The 20,959-nt window shown below is 44.8% G+C and overlaps 1 long non-coding RNA gene across 1 annotated transcript; it reads right to left on the reverse strand.

Moving 5' to 3' along the window:
• Positions 1–15,728: 15,728 nt before the first annotated feature.
• Positions 15,729–19,981, reverse strand: LOC134355398 (uncharacterized). Its single transcript, XR_010020060.1, has 3 exons — positions 19,868–19,981; positions 18,270–18,339; positions 15,729–16,710 (listed from the first exon to the last, which is right to left on the reverse strand). It is a non-coding gene; the product is annotated as an uncharacterized LOC134355398 (long non-coding RNA).
• Positions 19,982–20,959: the final 978 nt, after the last annotated feature.

A 20,959-nucleotide genomic window follows, 5' to 3' on the forward strand; every position in this document is an offset into this window, starting at 1 on the left:
GCCACCAGGATGGAAGTACTGGAGCTTCAGGTCCCAGACCACCAGGTTCAGGAACAGTTATTACCCTTCACTCACCAGGCTGCTGAACTGGCATTGAACTGATGCCACAGCCGATGGACTCACTTTCAAGGTGGTATTTATTTACTTATTTTACACTATTTTGAGTTTGAGTACAGACAGGAAATTAAGAACCTGCCGGCATGGTGCGAAGACAATAACCTATCCCTCAATGTCAGCAAGACGAAGGAATTGGCTGTTGACTTCAGAAGGAGTAGCAGACTGCACGACCCAATTTACATCGGTGGTGCGCAAGTGGAACAGGTCAAAAGCTTTAAGTTCCTTGGACCAATATCACAAATGACCTGACTTGGTCCAACCAAGCAGAGTCCACTGACAAGAAGGCCCACCAGCGCCTTTACTTCCTGAGAAAACTAAAGAAATTTGGCCTGTCCCCTAAAACCCTCACTAATTTTTATAGATGCACAGTAGAAAACTTTCTTCTAGGGTGCATCACAACCTGGTATGGAAGTTGTCCTGTCCAAAACAGGAAGAAGCTGCAGAAGATCGTGAACACGGCCCAGCACATCACACAAACCAATCTTCCATCCTTGGACTCACTTTACACCGCACGCTGTCGGAGCAGTGCTGCCAGGATAATCAAGGACACGACCCACCCAGCCAACACACTTTTCGTCCCTCTTCCCTCCAGGAGAAGGCTCAGGAGCTTGAAGACTCGTACGGCCAGATTTGGGAACAGCTTCTTTCCAACTGTGATAAGACTGCTGAACAGATCCTGACCCAGATCTGGGCCGTACCCTCCAAATATCTGGACCTGCATCTCAGTTTTTTTGCACTACCTTACTTTCCATTTTTCTATTTTCTATTTATGATTTATAATTTAAATTTTTAATACTTACTATCGATTTGTAATCCAGGGTGCGGGAAGCGCAGAATCAAGTATCGCTATGATGATTGTACGTCCTAGTATCGATTGTTTGGCAACAATAAAGTATAAAGTATTTGTCTATTTGCATAGTTGATGTTCTTTTGCACATTGGTTCTTTGTCAGTTTGTCTGTAGCTTTTCATTGATTCCATTGTGGTTCTTTGTTTTACTGTGAATGCCTGTAAGAAAATATACAGGGCATACTTTGATAATTAACTTACTTTGAACTTTGAGAAGGTTAGCAAGCATGGCCTGAATTCAGGGCCTGAATTACAAGGAGAGGTGGGGCAGACTAGGAAAGTATCCTTGGAATGTGGAGTATAACATTATTAGAATGTAGATGGGGTTAATATTTCCAGTCTTTTCCTTAGGGAAGGGGAACTAAAAACTAGAGGGCATAGGTTTAAGGTGAGAGGTGAAAGATTAAAGGTCATGAGACTACTGAACTCCCTGCCATCACCCAGGTCTTCATCACATATGAAGTGCCAGTAGTGCTATAATGTTTATTTTTTAATGTGCGTCACAAATGCACCTTATTATTTGTTAATTTATTTGTGGTAACATTACTTTATGTGTTGTGTGTGAGTTAGAGGTCCTGTATTGTGCACTTTGGTCCAGAGGAACATTGTTTCACTTGGCAGAATATATGTATACGGTTGAATGACAATAAACTTGAACGAGTTTAAAAGGGATCTCTAGGGGCAACTTCTTCACACGGAGAGTAGAGTGTATATGGAGCGAGCTGCCAGAGGATTAGAAGGACGTCCATTTAAAAAGCAGATGAGAAGGAATTTCTTTAGCTAGAAAGTGGTGAATGTGTGGAATTCATTGCCACAGGCAGCTGTGGAGGCCAAGTGATTGGCTATATCTAAGGCAGAGGTTGATAGATTCTTGATTGTTCAGGGCATGAAGGGATACGAGGAGAAGCAGGAAATTGGGGCTGAGACGAAAATAGATCAGCCATGATGAAATAGCGAAGTAGACTTAATGGGCCAAATAACCTAATTAGACCATAAGATATAGTAGAATTAGGCCATTTGGCCCATCAAGTCTGCTCCACCATTTCATTTTCCTCTCAACCCTGATCTCCTGCCTTCTCCCCGTATTCCTTCATGCCCTGACCAATCAAGAATCTACCAACCACTGCCTTAAATATACATAAAGACTTGGCCTCCACAGCTGCAGTGGCAAAGATTTCCACAGATTACCACTCTCTAGCTAAAGAAGTTTCTCCTCATCTTGTTCGAAAATGACTCCCCTCTATTCTGAGGCTGTGTCCTCTGATCTTGTTCTCCCCAACTATAGGATACATCCTCTCCACATCCAATCTATCAAGGCCTTTCAACATTCGATAGGTTTCAATAAGGTCACCTCTCTTTCTTCTGAGTTCCAGGCCCAGAGCCATCAAACGCTCTTCATATGACAAGACACTCTTCAATCCTGGAATTCTGCTCAAGTATCTTCTGGCCTTATGGTTTGTATTAATAACAACATTTAAAATGCATCTGGCATATGGATAGGAAAGGTTGGGAGGGGTATGGGCAGATGAAATAAGCTGTTAAACACAAGTTGGTGTGGATGAATTGGCCCAAGATGCCCGCGTCCGAGCTGTATGACTGTTTTGGAAATGTCCCCCTTCCACCATTATCCCTTCAGCTTCTCTGCTCCCCTTCCCAGTTGTGATGAAGCTCGAGCTCCTTTCCTCTTCCTGCAGATGCAACCTGGCACTCTGGGATACAAACATAGGAAGAGGGGCAGGTAGTGTTGAGGAAGCTAGGGAGCTGCAGAAGGATTTAGACAGATTGGATGAATGGACAAAGAGTCGGAGAGTGTGTTGTCATGCACTTTCGTAGACGGAACAAAAGCGTTGAAGATTTTCTAACCAGGCAGAAAATACGAAAATTCGAGGTTCAAACAGACTTGGGAGTCCCTGTGCAGATTTCCCTAATTTGCAGGTTGAGTCAGTGGTGAGGAAGGCAAATGCAATGTTCGTGCTCATTTTGAGTGGACTCGATTGTAAAAGCAAGAATGTAATGCTGTGACTTTATAAGGCATTTGGTCAGACCGTATTTAGAGTATTGTGAACATTTTTGGGCTTATCCTTATCTACAAAAGGATGTGCTGTCATTGGACAGGGTTCAGAGGAGTTTCAAGAGAACAATTCCAGGAATGAAAGGGTTATCGTCTGTGGAGTTTTTGATGGCTCTAGGCCTGTGCTCACTGGAATTTAGAAGCATGAGGGAGAATCTCATTGAAACCTATCGAAAGCTGAAAGGCCTAAACAGAGAGAATGTTTCCTACAGTGGGAAAGTCTAGCACCAGCACCAAAATAAAGGGACATCCACCTAGAATGGAGATGAGGAAGAATATTTTTAGCCAGACAGTGGTGAATCTGTGGAATTCATTACCACAGGTGGCTGTGGAGGCCAGATAATAGGGTATATTTAAGGCGGAGGTTGATAGATTCTTGAGTAGTCCAGGTGTGAATGGTTAAGGGGAAAAAGACTGGAGATCGGGGTTGAGAGGGAAACTGAGTCAGCCATGGTGAAATGGTGGAGCAGACTCGATGGGCTGAATGGCCTAATTCTGTTCCTATGTCTTCTGGTTTTATGGTTTCTGAGTGTTTGCAGCATTATCTCTTCGCTTAAGAATGCTCAACATGGCTCAAATTGGAGCAAAGAGTGTGGCAGCGAACTGCAGTTCTTGGACTGAAAATAACTGCAGAAAATCCCCTAATCCATCATTGTCATCTTTAATTTCACAGAAGTGATTAATATGAGAGTAGAATTGCTGTAGCGGTTCCTGATTTTTCGCTGGAAATACATGCAAGACACTTACTTAAAACAGAACATTGAAGAAAGAACACGACAGCAGAATACAGACCCTTCAGCCCACAATATTATGCTGACCCTTTAACCTACTCTAAGATCAATCTAACCCTTCCCTCCCACGTAGCCCTCCATTTTTCTGTCATCTATATGCCTATCTAAAAGTTTCTTACATGTCTCTAGTGTATCTGTTTCTACCACCACCCTGGCAGTATGTTCCAAGCAGCCACCACTTGCTGTATGAAGAAGTCATCAAGTCAGCTCCACCATTTCATCATGGCTGATCCACTTCCCTCTCAACCCCATCCTTCTGCCTTCTCCCCATAATCTTTCACCCCCTGACTAATCAAGGACCTATCAAACTTTGTCTTAGGTACATACAAAGACTTGGCCTCCATAGCCACCTGTGGTAATGAATTCGCCATCCTCTGGCTAAAGAAAGCCCTCCTCAGCTCCATTCTAAATGGATGTCTCTCTATTTTGAGGCTGTGCCAATCAGTACAGGCCCAGAGGCTTCAATTACTCCTCACATGATAACCCTTTCAATCCCAGGATTATTCTCATGAACCTCCTCTGAAGCCTCTCCAATATCAGCACACTCTTTCTTTAACAAGGGGCCCAAAACTGCTCACAAAGCTCCAGGTGAGGCCTCACCAATGCTTTATACATCCTCAGCATCACATCCTTGCTTTGATATTCTAGTCCTCCTGAAACAAATGCTAACATTGCATTTGCCTTCCTCACCAGCGATTCAACCTGCATGCTAACCTTCAGGGAATCCTGCACAAGGACTCCCAGGGCCCTTTGCAGAGAAAGTGCAGTGCAGACAGACAATGAGGTGTAAGGACGTAGCACACGTAAGGGTAGATTGTGAGGTCAAGAGCCCATCTTGTCGTTCTGTGAGACTGTTCAGTTGTCTTCTAGCAATGTCCTTGAACCTGGTGGTACATGTTTTCAGGCTCAGCAGAAGAGGTAATGTCTAGGGTGGGTGAGATCTTCGAGTTTGTTGGCTGTCTTACTGAAGCAGCTAGAGTACGTTACAAGACGAGAACAAACTTTGATTAACAATTATCCACGTGGAAAATAAACAGCAAAATATATTGATACTAACAAGAGATTGAGAGATAGAAAAAATATAAACCGAGGCAGTGTTAGGGTTTCTCAGGTCAGTTCAATAACTCGATGGCAGTGGGGAAGAAGCTGTTGTTGAATCTTGAGGCATTGAGAAGAGGGCATGGCCTGGGTGGTGGAAGTCCCTGAAGATGGATGTCGCGTTCCTGAGAAATTGCCTCCCGTAGATGTCCACGATGGTGGGGAGAGTGCTGTATCTGTGATGGAACTGGCTGTGTCTCACAATTCATTGTAGCCTCTTGCATTCCTGTGCTAAAGTCACGTTTAATCCAATACAGTCTGCGAGAGAAACAACAGGCGCTTTCAAAGGACACAAAACAAGAACACAAAGACACAATAAAATAGGAGATGGGGGTGGGGGGAGTATGTCACTTAGCTTCTCCAATCTGCTTTGTTATTCAACATGAGCATGGATGATTTTCCTCCGGTCTCCTCTCCTTCAGTTCCCTGGAGACTTCAATCTTCGAACGTTTCCAAAATGTATTGATCTTCATTTTAAATACAAAATAATCTGCAGATGCTGGGGTCAAAGCAACACTCACAACACGCTGGAGGAACTCAGCAGATCGGGCAGCATCCGTGGAAACGATCGGTCGACGTTTCGGGCCGGAACCCTTCGTCAGGACTGTAGAGGGAAGGGGCAGAGGCCCTATAAAGAAGGTGGGGGGAGGGTGGGAAGGACAAGGCTGGTAGGTTCCAGGTGAAAAACCAGTAAGGGGAAAGATAATTCAGGGCCACCATTCAGGGCCCCAGACAGTCCTTCCAGGTGAGGCAACACTTCACTTGTGAGTCTGTTGGGGTCATCTATTGCATCCGGTGCTCCCGGTGCGGCCTCCTCTACATCGGTGAAACCTGACACAGATTGGGGGACCGTTTCGTCGAGCACCTCCGCTCCGTCTGCCAAAACAGACAGGATCTCCCAGTAGCCACCCACTTCAACTCTGCTTCCCACTCCCATTCAGATATGTCCATACATGGCCTCCTCTACTGCCATGATGAGGCTAAACTCAGGTTGGAGGAGCAACACCTCATATACCGTCTAGGTAGCCTCCAACCCGTTGGTATGAACATAGAATTCTCCAACTTCCAGTAATTCCCTCCCCCTCCCTTCCCCTATCCCTATGTCACTCTGCCCCCTCCCCCAGCTGCCTATCACCTCCCTCATGGTTCTGCCTCCTTCTACTACCTATTGTGTTTTCCCCTATTCTTTCTTCACCTTTCCTGTTTATCACCTCCCTGCCTCCCCTCCCCCACCCCTTTATCTTTCCCCTTACTGGTTTTTCACCTGGAACCTACCAGCCTTCTCCTTCCCACCCTCCCCCCACCTTCTTTACAGGGCCTCTGCCCCTTCCCTCTTCAGTCCTGACGAAGGGTTCCGGCCCGAAACATCGACCGATCTTTTCCTCGGATGCTGTTTGATCTTCATTTTACTGGGTGGCATTGTAGCGTAGCAGTTGGCACATTGCTTTCCAGTGCCAGTGATCACCGTTCAATTCCTACCGCTTTCTATGAGGGGTTTGCATGCTCTCCCCATGTCCATAGAAACATAGAAAATAGGTACAGGAATAGGCCATTCGGCCCTTCAAGTCTGCATTGCCATTCAGTATGATCATGGCTGATCATCCAACTCAGAACCCTGTACCTGCCTTCCCTCCATACCCCCTGATCCCTTTAGCCACAAGGGCCATATCTAACCATGTGACTTTAAAATTCTAATCACCAAAGTGTGTCACTAATTTTGCTACAACCTCCTTGCTTTTACATTCTATAATCAGTAACATTCTGCAAGACGTACAAGGACGGAGCGTTCTGAATATAGAGGGGGACAGCCAATATGAAAAGTTGGAAGAATGGTTTGGTGCAAGAGGTGGAGTTAGAGTTCCCCTCTATCTTTCAGTCCAAATGAAAGGTCTTGTGGGCAGAGGGGTGGAGATGTGTCTCTACCAAAGGAGGTGTAAGACTCTCCTTCCCTCCGCTAGCCTACAGGTCACCCTTGGGCAAGGTGTAGCACCTGCTTAGCCCCCCGATTAGGGTCACGTGAAACCATGGTAGCAAGATGGTCGTATGAGTAGCTGGTGCATAACACAAATTCTGGCTATGCGACCACTGACGGCAGACAATCTCTGAAGAGTATTGATAATGGCCGGGGTCACCCATCTTGTAAAGACACTGCCCAGAAGAAGGCAATATCCAACCACTTCTGTAGAAAAATTTGCCAAGAACAGTTATGGTCATGGAAAGACGATGATCACCCACATTATACAACACAGCACATATTGAATGAATGAATGATCTTGTGTCGGAACAGCAACTGTCTATTTGCCTCCATAGACGCTGCCTGGCCCTTGGAGTTCTTCTGGTACTTTGTATGTTGCTCCAGATTTTAATAATCCACAGACTCCTGTTTCTCCCTCAGTATGTCATGGGCCAAGACAACCCTGGAAGGCTGATGGACTAAAGTATTGTTTCAACTTTGCTGATAAGTTTGTATGTAATAACTCCTTTAACACAGCAACATGTCCTGAGGGAATTGACAGGAGCATAGTTAAACACAGTTTGGTGTCAAACCACAGTAAGATAGATCACCAAGAACCAAACTCTAATGAAAAGAAATATGGAATACTGGAAATAGTCATGGAGGGACACAGTGCAGAAACAGGCCATCAGCCCATCAAATCTGCACTGACCATCAAATGCCATTGACACAAACCCCTACTTATTCCATCAACTGCCTCCATGCTCTACCACTTACCTACACACTGTAGACAATTTACAGTGGCCAGTTAACCACACAACGTCATTTGTTTATTTATTGAGATACAGTGCAGAATCAGCTTTACTGGCCCTTTGAGCCATGCTGCCCAGCAATCCCCTGATTTAATCCTAGCCTAATCACGTGACAATTTACAATGATCAATTAACCTGCCGACCGATATGTCTTTGGACTGTGGGAGGAAACCAGAGCACTTCGACAAAACCCACGTGGTCATGGGTAGAAGATACAAACTCCTTCCAGGCAGTGGCGGGAATTGTACCCTGGTTGCTGGTACTGTAAACTGTTGAGCTAACCACCATGCCACCATGCCACCCTTCAGAAGGGAAATCAGAGCACCCAGAGGAAACACACATCGTCACAGGGAAGGTACAAGCTCCACCCAAAGACCATAAGACATAGGAGTAGAATAAGTCAGCTCCACCATTCCATCATGGCTGATTTATTATCCCTCTCAACCCCATTCTCCTACTATAACCTTTGACACCCTTACTAATCAAGAACCTATCAGTCTCTGCTTTAAATATACTTAATAACTTGGCCACCACAGCCATCTGTGGCAAGGAATTCCATGGATTCACCACCCTCTAGCTAAAGAAATCCTTCCCATCTCTGTCCTAAAGGGCCGTCCTTATATTCTGAGGCTGTGCTCTCTGGTCCTAGACTCATCCACTACTGAAAACATCCTCTCTACGTCCACTCTATGTCAGCTGTTCAATATTCAAAAGGTGTCAGAGAGATTCCCTCCGCCCCCCCCCCCACCCCAATGATTCTTCTGAACTCATCAGGTTTTAGGGCAGTTTTTATCCCATTGCTATTAAGGCATTGGACTAGCTACCTGAAGGTCGTGAGTTCAAGCCCCAGCCGAGGGAACGTGTTGTGTCCTTGAGCAAGGCACTTAATCACACATTGCTCTGCGACGACACTGGTGCCAAGCTGTATGGGTCCTAATGCCCTTCCCTTGGACAACATCAGTGTCGTGGAGAGGGGAGACTTGCAGCATGGGCAACTGCCGGTCTTCCATACAACCTTGCCCAGGCCTGCGCCCTGGAGAGTGAAGACTTTCCAGGCGCAGATCCATGGTCTCACAAGACTAACGGATGCCTTCACATTAGACTCTTGAATGGATTTCTTGGATGATAAGATGGACTCTGGACCTCACAATCTACTGGTGTCACCAATTAACTGGATTCTGAAGACTCATATTGGTTCCTCAATCACACTTTATTTACTTGTGCACAAGGGGAACGACCTGGTCCCTGTCCCCAAACCATTCTGAAGTTTGAACAAAGAAATACCCCTCTCTCTGGGGCTCGTATACAAACTTGACTCGTTAGCTAACTCTGCTGACAGCCACGCGACTCAGCGGTGAGCGGGCCACCTTCCATTTGGGGTTCAACCAAACAGGAAAGTTGGGATGTTCTGATTAAGGAACAATGAGTGCTGTGCAAATACTGCTCACACACACAATTATTAGTCGCCAATAAATTACAGATCGTACACCAGCATAAAATTATAAAGAAAGTATATTTACCAGTTTTCAACTTTATCAAACAGATAACAAGTAAAGAAAAGAAAGTTGAAAGGAGCCATTACAGTTAAACAAGTCCGCTGTGCACATATACGCTGGAGCTCATTCCTAAAGTAGTTGGCTGTATCACTCTACTTCTGCGCAGAACACACATTCTGAATGAAAGATTCAGACATAGCTTGGACTTCCCTCGAAGACCATCTCTCTCGGGAGTATTGGCACTTCCTCCAAGGAGCCATTCATCTGCACAAAGCACTTCTTACAATGGGGTCTCCCCCTCGGGCAGCATTTTGTGGGCATTTTCCCTTGCACTCCACTCCTGCCAAAAGCCCCAAACCAAACTACTGTCCTTCAGAAATCTCAGTTACAACATGTACCTAGACAATCCGAAACAAGGGAAAACCTGCAGATGCTGGAAATCCAAGTAACACACGCGCACAATGCTGGAGGAATTCTACAAGCCAGACAGCATAAGTTGGATAACATGGCTCCTTATCTTTAGCCGAAGCCAAAACATGTGGGAAGCCTTCAAAGGAGAAATTTTGAGAGTGCAGAGCTTGTATGTTCCTGTCAGGACTAAAGTCAAAGTGAATAGGAATAAGGAACCTTGGTTCTCAAGGGATATTGCAACTCTGATAAAGAAGAAGAGGGAGTTGTATGAAATGTATAGGAAACAGGGAGTAAATAAGGTGCTTGAGGAGTATAAGAAGTGCAAGTAAATACTTAAGAAAGTAATCAGGAGGGCTAAAAGAAGACATGAGGTTGCCTTGGTAGTCAAAGTGAAGGATAATCCAAAGAGCTTTTACAGGTATATTAAGAGCAAAAGGATTGTAAGGGATAAAATTGGTCCTCTTGAAGATCACAGTGGTCGGCTATGTGCAGAACCAAAAGAAATGGGGGAGATCTTAAATGGGTTTTTGCATCTGTATTTACTGAGGAAACTGGCATGAAGTCTATGGAATTAAGGGAAACAAGTAGTGAGATCATGGAAACTGTACAGATTGAAAAGGAGGAGGTGCTTGCTATCTTGAGGCAAATTAAAGTGGATAAATCCCCAGGACCTGACAGGGTATTCCCTCAGACCTTGAAGGAGACTAGTGTTGAAATTGCAGGGGCCCTGGCAGATATATTTAAAATGTCGATGTCTTACAGGTGAGGTACTGGAGGATTGGAGAATGGCTCATGTTGTTCCGTTGTTTAAAAAAGGATCGAAAAGTAATCAGGGAAATTATAAGGCCGGTAAGTTTGACGTCAGTAGTGGGTAGGTTATTGGAGGGAGTACTAAGAGACAGAATCTACAAGCATTTGGATAGACAGGGACTTATTAGGGAGAGTCAACATGGCTTTGTGCATGGTAGGTCATGTTTGACCAATCTATTGGAGTTTTTCGAGGAGGTTACCAGGAAAGTGGATGAAGGGAAGGCAGTGGATGTTGTCTACATGGACTTCAGTAAGGCCTTTGATAAGGTCCCGCATGGGAGGTTAGTTAGGAAAATTCAGTCGCTAGGTATACATGGAGAGGTGGTAAATTGGAATAGACATTGGCTCAATGGAAGAAGCCAAAGAGTGATGGTAGAGAATTGCTTCTCTGAGTGGAGGCCTGTGACTAGTGGTGTGCCACAGGGATTAGTGCTGGGTCCATTGTTATTTGTCATCTATATCAATGATCTGGATGATAATGTGGTAAATTAGATCAGCAAATTTGCTGATGATACAAAGATTGGAGGTGTAGTAGACAGTGAGGAAGGTTTTCAAAGCTTGCAGAGGGATTTGGACCAGCTGGAAAAATGGGCTGAAAATGGCAGATGGAGTTTAATACAGACAAGTGTGAGGTATTGCACTTTGGAAGGACAAACCAAGGTAGAACATAGAGGGTAAATGGTAAGGCACTGAGGAGTGCAGTAGAACAGAGAGATCTGGGAATACAGATACAAAATTCTCTAAAGGTGGCATCACAGGTAGATAGGGTCGTAAAGAGAGCTTTTGGTACATTGGCCTTTATTAATCAAAGTATTGAGTATAAGAGCTGGAATGTTATGGTGAGGTTGTATAAGGCATTGGTGAGGCCGAATCTGGAGTATTGTGTTCAGTTTTGGTCACCAAATTACAGGAAGGATATAAATAAGGTTGAAAGAGTGCAGAGAAGGTTTACAAGGATGTTGCCGGGACTTGAGAAACTCAGTTACAGAGAAAGGTTGAATAGGTTAGGACTTTATTCCCTGGAGCGTAGAAGAATGAGGGGAGATTTGATAGAGGTATATAAAATTATGATGGGTATAGATAGAGTGAATGCAAGCAGGCTTTTTCCACTGAGGCAAGGGGAGAAAAAAACCAGAGGACATGGGATAAGGGTGAAGGGGGAAAAGTTTAAAGGGAACATTAGGGGGGGCTTCTTCACACAGAGAGTGGTGGGAGTATGGAATGAGCTGCCAGATGAGGTGGTAAATGCAGGTTCTTTTTTAACATTTATGAATAAATTGGACAGATACATGGATGGGAGGTGTATGGAGGGATATGGTCCGTGTGCAGGTCAGTGGGACTAGGCAGAAAATGGTTCGGCACAGCCAAGAAGGGCCAAAAGGCCTTTTTCTGTGCTGTAGTTTTTCTATGGTTTCTATGGAACGTGAGGGGGATCTTCTTCACTCAGAGGATGGTGAGAGTGTGAAATGAGGTGCCAGTGGAAGTGGTGAATGCAGGTTATGGTCTTATATTCTTGATTAGTCAGGGCATGAAGCGACACGGGGAGAAGGCAGGAGATTGAGGCTGAGAGGGAAAATTGGATCAGCCATGATGAAATGGCAGAGCAGACTCAATGGGCCAAATGGCCTAATTCTGCTCCTATATCTCATGGTCTTATGGATGAGTACGTGGATGGGAGGGGTTTGGAGGGCTATGGTCCTGTGTCGAGGGAACAAGGCGGAATGTCAGTTTAGCACGGAGCAGATAGGCCGAAGGACCTGTCGAGCGCTATGAATCTGAAAAAGTTCAAGGAGGGAGTTCTAGAGGTCGGGACCCTGGCAAGGCACAGACAATAGTAGCGGGGAGATTAAGATCAGGAGTGACCAGCAGGCTGGAGAAGGTAAACGTGTTTTGATCTAACTCTATTGTGTTGCACAATAAAGCCACGTCAATTGCAGTATTACTGAGCAGGAATTGTTGCATCCTTGTTCCATTGCCAGTCAATCGGCTTCCAGTCAATGGAATTAACTTGCCACTTGCCAAAAAAGAGTCTGTACAAAAGGGCATTTGTTCTTAATGGCCTGGAAATTCAAGTGACATCTGGCACCATCCTCAGAGACTGAGTTAATGCATTCTTTTGCTGCTGTGGGGATTTTTCATCAATGTTGAAGTAATATAGTTGTTTTGTCTTTGACATTCAGAAACATAACGTCTCATCCAGAAAAAAAAAATTGGCTTGAGAAAATAACAACATGTCCAACAAATGCGAAGTCTTCGGTACTACATTAAGCTCTGCCTGGCTGGAAATGGTAATTTGAAAAGCGTAGTTTTCTTTTCTCCCCTACCTGAGGACACTGCTGAGAGTGAATTGCAAACACGAGGAAATCTACAGATGCTGGAAATTCAAGCAGCACACACAAAATGCTGGTGAACGCAGCAGGCCAGGCAGCATCTATAGGAAGAGGTACGGTCCGAGACCCTTCGTCAGGACTAACTGAAAGAAGAGATAGTAAGAGAGGGGAGGGGGAGATCCGAAATGATAAGAGAAGACAGGAGGGGTAGGGATGGAGCTAAGAGCTAGAAAGTTGGTTATCCAGCCTTGTATCCCTTTTGCCAATCACCTGTCCAGCTCTTAGCTCCATCCTTCCCCCTCCTGTCTTCTCCTATCATTTCGGATCTCCTCCTCCCCCTCCCACTTTCAAACCTCTTACTAGCTCTTCCTTCAGTTAGTCCTGACCAAGGGTCTCGGCCCGAAACGTCAACTGTACCTCTTCCTAGAAATGCTGCCTGGCCTGCTGCGTTCCACCAGCATTTTGTGTGTGTTGTTAGAGTAAATTGCTCAGACAAGAGTAAATTGCTCAGACACACATAGCATTGAAACTAATGGAAGGCCACCGAGCTTGGTACGGCAATTGGTCTGCACATGACTGCAGGAAACTGCAGAGAATTGCGGGCATTACAGGGAAACAGCCTCCCTTCTATGTTACATGGATAGTAGGAGTATGGAGGGCTATGGTCCCGGTGTAGGGTGATGGGAGTAGGCAGTTTAAATGGTTTTGGCATGGACTAGATGTGCTGAAGGGCCTGTTTCTCTGCAGTACTTCTCTTTGACTTTATCACTCAGCCTATACTTCTCACTGCCTCGATCCCGGAATTCCCACCCAACCTTCTCTCTACACCCCACACCCAACTCCCATTGGGCAGAAGACGCAAAAGCCTGAAATCACGTGCCTCCAGGCTCAAGCCTTCTAGAAGGGCTTCCACCCTGCTGTTACAAGACTTTCGGAGCGGTGCCCTTGAATGAAAAGATGGATTTGAGTTTACTGTTATATCCAAAAGGACATAACAACCTTACAACAGGATCTCCGCCTCATAAAGATCTAAAGATAAAGGTAAGCTGTATGTCACATGGATATCCAGACATCGAAATTGCATCGGCAATCGACACAGTCTGATTATGTGCTGGGGCAGCCAGCAAGAGCTCGCCACACTTTCAGCACTGGCATGGCATGCCTACAAATTACTAGTCCTAACCATACCTCTTTGGAATGTGGAAGGAAACCCACATGGTCACAGGGTGAATGTACAAACTCCTTACAGGAATTGAACCCTGATCTTACAGCTAGCACTGTAATAGGGTTATGCGAACTGGCATAAAAGTACATAAGACCACAAGGTATAGGAGCAGAATTAGGCCATTTGGCCCATCGAGTCTGCTCTGCCATTTCATCATGGCTGATCCATTTTCCCTCTCAGCCCCAATCTCCTGCCTTCTCTCCGTATCCCTTCATGGCCTGACCAATCAAGAACCTATCAACCTTTGCCCTAAATATACCCAATGACTTGGCCTCCACAGCCACCTATGGCAATAAATTCCACAGATTCAACACTCACTGGCTCAAGAAATTCCTCCTCGCCTCCATTCTAAAAGGACGTCTCTCTATTCTGAGGGTGTGTCCTCTGGTCTTAGACTCCCCCACCATAGGAAACATCCTCTCCACATCCACTCCATCTATGGTAAGTATGCACAATTCAGCAGACAGTGCTGTCCATGACAGTCTTCATGTGCCAACCAGGACTAGAAGTGTGAACCCAGCAATGGTTCGGTTCTAGTATTAGCATGACCACTCCAGTCAATTAAGCTGTTCTCCTAAGGGGCTGTCTATTGTCTATTGGTGGGTCCTCAGGTGGCTGTAAAGCAGATCTGGGATCCACATATTGAGGTGTAGTATGGGCAAGAGAAAGTGGTGACCGTGGTCCTCTCCCTTTGCAGTGGAGAACGATCTCATGTAGCACAGCTCCTTTGTGAACACGATTTCCTCCAGGAATATCTATCGAGTGCAATGTCTTCCCAGTTTTCAGAAATAATATTGAATTTCATCTGGCTGATTTTAATGCCCTCTTTGCAATGTTTCTTATGCCCACCAGCAGCTCACTGACCTCCCTTCAATTGGTAGTAAAGGAAATGTTTGGGGAGGCTTGAGTTAGGCATCCGAATGATGTGGCTTATCCATCGGAGATGGTGTTGCTGTATCATAGTGGAGATGTTGTTCATGTTGGCCTTCTCCAGAACACCGGTGTTAGTGCATCTGTCCTGCCAGCTGATCCACAAGATTGTTAATAAGTATTGTTGGCGATGTTCTTCCAAGGCGCAAATGATATACCTAGGTATACTATGCCTGCATTTGCTGAAGAACTGTAACTATGTGGCAGGGCAGCAGGCCAAGAGAGAGTCCACGTCTCTAGGCAGATGCATTCTCCACAGAAACTCAGAAAGCATTTTGTTGATCATCGGGAGATGTTTGAGGATAATTTCCTCTGTCTGAGATCATGTGCCAACAGGGAAAATTCAATCTTGCTAGTTATTAGAGTTTATGTTAATGCTAATAAATAATAATTGATACTATTATAATGAAATTAATTTTGTATATTAATTTATTTTGAAATATTAATGGGCAGATATTGATTATTAGAATACTTGATATTAATATTACATTTTAACTTAATTTGAAATAATATAGCTAATAATTGGTATTATTAATATTAAATCAATATTGAATAAGATTTGGTTTTAAAATGAATATTAAACAATAAGAATGTAATGATTCATCCTATCATCAATAAAAGAACAAGCCCTCAAACATTTTAAACCTCCATATGTTAAGATCAAACAATTTATTTTAACCTGTGCAAATTTAAAAGCCAAAGACTCTAAGCTATCACGAGCTGTTAGAAAAGCTTTATTCTTTTTTAATAATTGTTAGGAGATCTTTGGGGATTTCCAAGCCACCATCCCTCATCTTTGAACATGGCATTTCATTATTCGCTCAAAGTTTAAAGTTTAAAAGTAAACTTATTGTCAAACTATGTATATCAAATGATCAAAGGTTCATTTAATATCAAAGTATACAACTCTGAGATTCTTCTTCCCCAGATAGCCACAAAACCAACAAAAAAAAGGCAACACAATTATCAACCCCCAAATCCCCCGACCAACACAAGAGAAAAGAACAAAAATGCAACAAGAACATTGACCTGCAGACATCCCATCCCTCTGTACAAAATGTCACAAGAACGTTGACCACCAAATCCCCCTCCCCCTCACTAAGAAAGACAAGAAAGAACAGGCAAAGAACACAGAATATGAAAAACTATATGAATTGAAAAATGTGCATAGTCCATCATCCAAATCCATATCCATATCCACATCTGTAAACACATAAAAATTCGGGGGGAAGGAGAAGGTGGCGGCGCGATGCAGCGCACGCGGCCGCACCAAAATGATATCGTACTTGTAAGTAGGTACCGTGCACAATCCTGATTTGATGGAGACAGCCGTGAGAAGCACGCAGGAAATCTGGAGAAACTTCTGAAATGCCTGCTTCACTGCCGCTGCTACTGTGCGATCGAGAATCTTCAAAGGAGAAGGCCCCAAATCCTCAGTTTTGCCTATTGCCTGTTGCCGGGGCTGGGGTCGAAGCGCTCGGCAGAGATGGTGCTCAGTGCTCGGTGTCGGAGGGCTGGTCGGAGGCTCGAAGTTTTCAGACGGACTCAAGAGTTGGCTGTGGTCGGGTGCTTCCAGGATGCTGCATCGGCAAGTTTGCGGCGCTGGAGGTTCATGGCAGGAAGAGAGTTTCTCTTCCTTCTACCGTCTGCGTGAGATGATGGGACTTTCGAGAGACTTTGAGACTTTTTTTTTTACCGTGCCCATGGTCTGTTCTTTATCAAATTACGGTATTGCTTTGCACTGTTGTAACTATACGTTATAATTATGTGTTTTTTGTCAGTTTTTCAGTCTTGGTTTCTCTTGTGTTTCTGTGTTTCTGGAGGAACATTGTATCATTTCTTAATGCATGCATTACTAAATGACAATAAAAGAGGACTCTGTGTGTCCTCATAATCTAATCTAATCTAAAAAACTGCTCCACCATCAACTCTGCTCTCAAATGCAGCTCTCCCATTTCACGCACATCTGTTCTCACCCCATCCTCCTGCCACCCCACTAGGAATAGGGTTCCCCTTGTCCTCACCTACCACCCCACCAGGCTCCGGGTCCAACATATAATTCTCCGTAACTTCCATCACCTCCAACGGGATCCCACCACTAAGCACATCTTTCCCTCCCCCCCCCCTTTCTGCTTTCCACAGAGATCGCTCCCTACGCGACTCCCTTGTCTATTTGTCTCCTCCATCCCTTCCCACCGATCTCTCTCCCGGCACTTATCCTTGTAAGCGGAACAAGTGCTACACATGCCCTTACACTTCCTCCCTTACCACCATTCAGGGCCCCAGACAGTCCTTCCAGGTGAGGCAACACTTCACCTGTGAGTCGGCTGGGGTGATATACTGCGTCCGGTGCTCCCGCTGAGGCCTTCTATATACTGGTGAGACCCGACGCAGACTGGGAGATCGTTTCGCTGAACACCTATGCTCTGTCCGCCAGAGAAAGCATGATCTCCCAGTGGCCACACATTTTAATTCCACGTCCCACTCCCATTCTGATATGTCTATCCACGGCCTCCTCTACTGTCAAGATGAAGCCACACTCAGGTTGGAGGAACAACACCTCATATTCCGTCTGGGTAGTCTCCAACGTGATGGCGTGAATACTGACTTCTCTAACTTCCGTTAATGCCCCTCCTCCCCTTCTTACCACGTCCCTTATTTATTTATTTATTTTTTCCATCCCTTTTTTTCTCTCTCTCTTTTTTCTCCCTCTGTCCCTCTCACTATATCTCCTTGCCTGCTCTCCATCCTCTGGGCTCCCCTCCCCCTTTCTTTCTCCCCAGGCTTCCCGTCCCATGATCCTCTCCCTTCTCCAGCCCTGTATCTCTTTTGCCAATCAACTTTCCAGCTCTTGGCTCCATCCCTCCCCCTCCTGCCTTCTCCTATCATTTCAGATCTCCCCCTTCCCCTCCCACTTTCAAATCTCTTACTCTCTCTTCTTTCAGTTAGTCCTGATGAAGGGTCTCGGCCCAAAACGTCGACTGTACCTCTTCCTATAAATACTGCCCGGCCTGCTGCGTTCCACCAGCATTTTGTGTGTGTTCCCAGTCATATATATATCTCTTAGAACCTGAATCCTTGATAGTGAGGCTGTAGATCATAGGCCTACAACTGGGAAAACATAAAAAGCCTTTAACGCTGATTCTAATAATCTTATCTGTCTTAGTCACGGTGCTTTTGCATGTCTCATTTTAAACCAACAAATATTAAAAGAGAAGAATAAAATAAGACTCATAAAATTAATCCAGTTTCTTAGTCAGCTTCAACCCGGTTGCTAGTGAATTCCCTGACTATTCTTTCACTCTGTACATCCTCTCACCAACAGAATATGATCCTCATTGATTGATCTGTGCTCTTAAATATTCCCAAAACGTACCTGCGCAAATAAAATTGATCTGACCACTATTTGCAGTCCATCTCATCTCTCGACAGAGCTTAACCAGAATCTGAAACAGAATCAGGTTTAATATCACTGACGTATATCGGAGATTTGTTAACTTTGCAGCAGTAGTGCAGTGCAATACATGTTAAATATAGGGAAAAAACAGAATTACAGTAAGTACAAATATATATATTAAATAGCTAAATTGAAATAAGTATTGCAAACTCAGAAATAAATAAAAAAGTAGTGAGGTAGCGTTCGTGGGTTGTAATGTCCATTCAAAAACCTGATGGCAGAGGGGAAGAAGCTGTTACTGAATCACTGAGTGTGTGCCTTCAGGCTTCTGTACCTCCTCCCTGACGGTAACAGTGAGAAGAGGGTATGTCCTGAGTGGTGGATAAAAGAGTTGAAGTTCCTGGCTAGATAAATTTAAAAACTATTGCAAATACCTTTTGGTTATTCCTGGGCCCCATCATAAGATTATCCAATATTGCAATGATTTGATTACAACCAGGTCTGACTGCTACAAACAAATTCTATAGAGTCAGAGAGTCCTACAGCACAGGAATGGACATTTTGGCACAACTGGTCCATGCTGATAAAGACTCCCATCTGCTAGTCCCATTTGTCAGTGTTTGACCCATATCCCACTAAACCTTTCCTATCCATGTCCAAAAGTCAAAAGTCATAGGCACATGTATAAAACTAGGGTGCCTAAGACTTTTCCACAGTACTGTAGTAATTTTATGTATTGCACTGTACTGCTGCAAAAAAAACCAAACTTCATGACATATGTGAGTGATGATTAAACCCAGTTCTGATACAGGTCTCTGTCGTGGACTGAGAGTGGGAAGAGGGCAGGGAGACGGGAATAGAGAGGGGTGGGAGTGGGATGCACCAGGGAGACTTTCTGTAATGATCAATAAACCAATTGTTTGGAATCAAAAATGACCTTGCCTGCAGTCTTTGGGCTGGGTGTGTCTGTACCTGCGCCACCCCCACCCCTGGCACTGCCTCTCTGCCACCTGTCCCGCTCCTCTCCCGGGCGCTCCGACCACCCTCGCCATTCCCAACATCCTTTATTCCCACCAGTTTTACAAGCTTGCTCTCCGCTCCATGTTGACAAATACGTACTGTGCAAAAGTTTTAGGTGCCCTGGCTGTACATAATGCATAAAACATTTGCACAGTACGGTACCAGTCCAAGTTTGGTTTATATGTTGTTACTGTGGCTGATTTAACTGCTTTATCCTCATTCCACATACTGACCACCCTCTGGGTGAAAAAGTTGCCCCTCAGGTTCCTATTAAACCGGTCCTCCCTCGCATTAAACATACTGTACGTCCTCTGGTTTTTGATTCCCCAACCTTGTGAAAAATAGTGCACTTTCAGTCTATCTGTGCCCCCCATGATTTTATACGCCTTTGTACCTTTCAGTCTCCTACACCTCATGCAAAGGAAGTCCCAACGTGCTCAGTTTATCTCCTTAACTCATTCCCTTGAGTCCCGGCAACACCCTTGTAAATCTGCTCCGCACTCTTTCTAGCTTCATTCCTTTAAAACCCGAACACAATATTCCTAAGGCAGCCTCACCAGAGTCTTGCAAAACTGCTACATAGCACCCGAACTTCGGAACACGAGCGACCCTGCCCATGCTGGAAATCCAAAGCAACACACGCAGAATTCTGGAGGAGCTCAGTAGGCCAGGCAGCAACCATGGAAATGAAAAAACAGTTTCGGGGTGAGACCATTCTTCAGGGCGGGAAAGGATGGGGGAGGATGCCAGAATAAAAACAGTGGGGGGAGGGGAAGACATGTACAGAGTTGGAGATATAATAATATGGGTTTTGACAGGTCTTGCAGAGACAATTTTCAAACCACAGCAAATAAAAGTGTCCATAAGTTAAGAGAAGTGGTGCCGATACGCCAAAGAGGGGCAAAGCACTGAGTGGAATGGGATGAAGGAGTGAAACATATTCTGCAAACCGCAGTCTGGTGAAGTCTCCCACATGTTAACAAAGCAAACTGCAACTTGGTGACATTTCAATGTTTGCATATTCAGTTGCTCCAACTGCAAAACAAACACCAAACCACGCCAACATAAACAGGACAATGAAAGCTCTCCTATTTAAACATCCTGCGACTATAACTCCCTTCTGTTGCCAAGTCAATTCCTTATAAAATCTAGCTCCACCATCAAGGAGATCTTCAAGGGGCAATGCCTCGAGTAGGGCAGCATCCATCAATAAGGACCCTCACCACCCAGGACGTGCCCCCTTCTCATTACTACCATCATGGGGGAGGTACAGGAGCCTGAAAATATACCCTCGATGTTTCAGAAACAGCTTCCTCCCCTCCGGCATCATCAGGTGGTCCATGAACCATCTTGCTACACGATCTTGCTATCCCTTTTTTCTTGCACTATAATTTGTCTTTGTAATCGATAGCAATTTTTCCACCTTTGTACTAAACTGCTGCTGCAAAGAAACAAATTTCATGACATATAAGACAGTGATAGTAAATCTGATTCCAACAGAGGACACAGTACACTACAGCATAGACTTGAGAAGGTCTGCAGATGCTGGAGCTCCACAGCGACACAAAAACAGAATGCTGGAGGAACTCAGCAGGCCAGGCAGCATCCACAGAAAAGAATACAGTCAACGTCTCAGGCAAAGACCCTTC

This window comes from Mobula hypostoma, chromosome 13 (genome assembly GCF_963921235.1).
Source record: "Mobula hypostoma chromosome 13, sMobHyp1.1, whole genome shotgun sequence".
NCBI lineage: Eukaryota > Metazoa > Chordata > Chondrichthyes > Myliobatiformes > Myliobatidae > Mobula > Mobula hypostoma.